Below are 4,761 nucleotides of genomic sequence, written 5' to 3' on the forward strand. Positions count from 1 at the left end.
AGTGGAAATCACTGAAATGGGTTTGCTATGTTGGTCTTAGATCATTACTGTTCTGTTGCACTTTGAACTACTTGAATTGTTAGATAATGAGTGTTGTGTTGCACTTTGAATTACTTGAACTGTTAGATCATGAGTGTGTTGCACTTTGAACCAGTTGATTGTTTTACTGTTAGATCATGTGTGCTATGTGGTGTGTGGCACATTGAACTACTTGAATTGTTAGATCATGAGTGCTGTGTTGCACTTGGAACTATTTCAACTGGTTGGTTACGAATTAGTGCTTCAAATTGTTGGTGTTGTGTTGAACTTGCTGCATATTGCTGGATCATCCTGACAAAGTTTCAAATTGTTGGTGTTGTGTTGAACTTGCTGCATATTGCTGGATCATCCTGACAAAGTTTCAAAGTTTCAAATTGTTGGTATTTTTTGCTAGATCATCTTGTTGGATATGCCAACAACCATCATTTGTGTAAATTGTTGGTATTTTTTGCTGGATCATCTTGTTGGATATGCCAGCAACCATCATTTGTGTAAATTGTTGGTATTTTTTTCTGGATCATCTTGATGGATATGCCAGCAACCATCATTTGTGTAAATTGTTGGTATTTTTTGCTGGATCATCTTGCTGGATATGCTAGCAACCATCATTGTAAATTGTTGGTAATTGAAGATTAGGATACCCTATGTTTGGGTGTCGTCGACAACACGACTCAACAAGGTAGGCTCAACCCTATGTTTGGGTGCCGTCGACAACACAACACGACAAAATAGGCTCAACCCTATATTTGGGTGCCATCGACAACACGACATGACAAGGTAGGCTCAACCCTATATTTGGGTACCATCGACAACACGACACAACAAGAATAGGGCTCAACCCTATATTTGGGTGCCGTCGACATCACGACACGACAAAATAGGCATCAACCCTCTGTTTGGGTGCCATCGACAACACGACACGACAAAATAGGCATCAACCCTGTGTTTGGGTGTCGTCGACAACACGACACGAAGGTAGGGATCAACCTATATTTGGGTGCCGTCGACAACACAACATGACAAGATAGGCTCAACCCTATATTTGGGTTCGACAACACAACACGACAAGATAGGCTCAACCCTATATTTGGGTTCGACAATATGACACGACAAGATAGGCTCAACCCTATATTTGGGTTCGACAATATGACACGACAAAATAGGCTCAACCCTATACTTGCGTTCGAAAATATGACACGACAATAGGCTCAACCCAACTTAGTCTCAAACATACATCATAATTCAACTAGCATCACAAACAACAAGACAGAATAGATCAACATGTAGCATCACAAACAACAAGCAAGAATAGTTCAACATGTAGCATCACCAACAACAAGCCAGAATAGTTCAACATGTAGCATCACAAACAACAATCCCAACTAGTTCAGCATAGACTCAAACAACATGACACAATAGTCTGAAACATACATAATAATTTAAGCACTGCATCATCATCTTCACTCCTCCAAGATTGCCTTCATCATCTTCAGCTTCCTCTTGTTCTCCTCTCCAACCTTCCAAAGGTCATGTAAGTTATATTCAAGTTGTTTCTTCTCCTTTTTGAGCTCAGCAGCAACCTCTTCAGCCACTTCAACCTTCTTTTTCAGATCAAAGATCTCTTTCTCTAAGTTGATCATCTTGTCAGCTGCATCTAGAGATATCTTCTCCTCATCCACATCCATCATTATTTTCCTATAATTCTCCTTGTGCACAGACTTCTGAACAGATTCACAAAAGTCCTTGGTAAGCTGAAGGTGCTGGTTGTACTTTTCCTGTACCATCTTAATTTCTGCTTCTAACTTGGAGATCTTCTCCTCATTAGCTAAATTATCTCCAATTCTGCCTGCCTTGGCTTCCTTATACAGAGCCCAGAGTTTTGTCAGTGAATTCTTTAATGCATAAGGCCATTCATTGTCCACCCATTCCACAACACCATAATTCTTACCCTCCTACAACCAATTTTTTTTCCTTTTAGTTAACAATACAATAAACAGAGAAGTGAATTATAAAAAAGTGCATAATTTTTTTAGTTACTTTAATACAAAAACACAGCACTGAAGAACATTACCTATATGTAAATCATTTATACATATTTCAATACAATAAAACAGAGCATCTCTCAGTTCTGTAAAGTTAATATCTACATCATTCCTAAAACAGAGCCATTACATTACCTATATCTAAATGAATTAATTCTAATCTAAAAAACAGAGCTATGTCTAAGAATTCCAACAAAATAAAATAACAGAGCTATATTTAGATCTAAATCTTATTTGCTACTATCCTTCTCAGCGCAACCATAAAATCTATGGCCAGTGTTCAGCCCATCGAACACAACAAGCCTCTCAGGAGCATTACCATGCTTGCAAAGGTGCTTTCCAGTGGCATCAATGCTTGACCAATCCCTGTCCTCTATTGTTGCTGGGCGCTAAGTAGAGCAAAGTGGAGAAAATCAGAACAAATGCAATCTCTCATATGAAAATCGAAAATCGCAAACCCTAACCCTAGCCAGAGAGCAGTGAGGATACTCACATATGGTTCCTCATCGACCTCATGTGGTAGCGGCGACACCGAATCTGAGCTCGTCTCGCCGTCATTCCACGACACCATGGCTACGGTGGCCGACGGCGACTGATTTCAGCTGGCAACGGTGGCGGCTGCGGCGGGGAAGAGGAACTAGGTCACGAGCGAGAGGAGGGGGAATGGTGGCGCGGGGACAAGCTGGTCCGGTCGAACCAGGTCAAGGGAGCGCCGCTAATGGCCGTCAGGCACGCGCCGTCTGCCCATTGTCACGTGGCCTGACGGCTGGGCCCGGGACGTCAGGTATTCTGTCAAAACGCGGTCAAGCGGCCAGTTAGTGCTTCGTGCACCGAAATTACTGAAAAACGATGGTTTCTGCAAACTTTTATGAAAACGGTGGTTTTTCGCACCAAGAGACGCAATTGTGATGGTTTTTTGCAATTTACTCCAAAGAGATAGTGTGCGGAGAGCATATTTGAACAGAAGGTGTGTGGTGACTATATCTATTGAAATAGTATATATGCTTTAGAATTTGAAGAATATTGTGCTCTTTGGCCCGCCCAACTTTTTTTTCCAAGCTCCGCCACTGCCCCTGCCAATCCATCAGCCGCCACCCAAAGGCCAAAGCAGCAGGAGGTGCTCATGCGGCTGGGCGGAGGAGGAGGACGATCAAGTTAAACCAGTGTGGGAGGTCTAGAGGAAAACAAAAACACAACTTATTTCACTCACCTTCGTTTTCTGGTCGGGAGCGGGTGCGCGATCGCCAGAGCACTCCGTGCAAGTCGCCGTCGCTGATGCTGCTAACACGGCAGCAACGCTTAAGTCAGTCCGGGCGCTCCACACCGGCACCATTGCTGCTAGCAGAATAGAACACATGGAGGATGAACCTGACGCCCAGTATCCACCACAGCTCTTATGTGATGGCACACCCCATCCCCCGATCACACATACAAGTTTTGAATGTCTATTCGAGCAGGCGCACGCGTGTGTACACTCCAAGTTAAAACCACCCGACGCATGGACGCCTCCAGCTTGGAAATGCATACTTATTTCCTAGTGTCAGCACACAACCACTCCTGCAGAAAATTAGCAGAGACACGACCGCTTCAAACTTAGACCTACTGATCATGTGGATGCCTGCACACACGACCGCACTCTCAGAAAATGCAGTGTTGCTAGCTAGGAGGGACGCACACGCAGATAAATCATGGATGCAAACCACATCAAGAACACAGACAGGGAAATTGTCACATTCAAACTCATACTTTAGTTCTACGGTCATAACCACAAAGAACTGACACACATTCCATACCATGCAGCTCCCAACTCTACCCCCAGATGTGAAACCTCAGCCAGGCAACTTCTACAGACAGAATTCATGACCCCAGAACCGATGAACATTGCCGGATGGTATACTCTTATACTGCTTTCAGACATGCCATCCAGCCACTTGTTTTACAGTACTTGCATATAATCTTTCTAGCAGTTCAAATTTTGAATCTACCCGCGCGCACAACTCACGATGAACTGGGAAAATACACTGTTATATCCTGCATGCCGGCCAAGTGTCAGCAGCAAACACATTCAGCATATAAGCCCGTGCTCTAAACCTGAGACGTGAACACTAGCTAGTGTAGGCGACCACAAATATGAACCAGGCAGATGCCAGAGATACCCCAACAGTAGGAAGCAATATTTCCAGCAACCAGTAAACCAAATTTAGTACAGATGAACATTATCGAACTTGGTACTCTACTGGTACAATATGTAATATGCCTCTGGTAATTGAGGAACAAGCATGGAGCATGCAATGCTCACTGAAACACACTAGAAAATCCTAAAAGGTACTACAATACAGATTACAAATTAAAACTTCAGAACTCATTTCTCAGCAGCACCGAGCGGCCTCGCACAAGTGTTCTGGCGATGCTCTTCCATGGCACAATTCTTGCATTTACATGGCTTGGTTTCTTGGTGGCATCTCCTGTTTCGGGACAAGTAGTTTGCTTGTGCCCCTCGCACCGACAAATGTTGAAGAACCTGGTACATTTACTCAGACCCTCTTAACACGCCTTGTCACTGCTATTACTTAGTCAGCTGACCCCACTATGCTTATCTGGAGCTGCTAGACCTTCAAGGGCATTCACACAGATTTCCCCCTACTATTGCATTTGTCAGCACCATCGCCCCCCCACACAC

Source organism: Triticum dicoccoides, chromosome 3B (genome assembly GCF_002162155.2).
Source record: "Triticum dicoccoides isolate Atlit2015 ecotype Zavitan chromosome 3B, WEW_v2.0, whole genome shotgun sequence".
NCBI lineage: Eukaryota > Viridiplantae > Streptophyta > Magnoliopsida > Poales > Poaceae > Triticum > Triticum dicoccoides.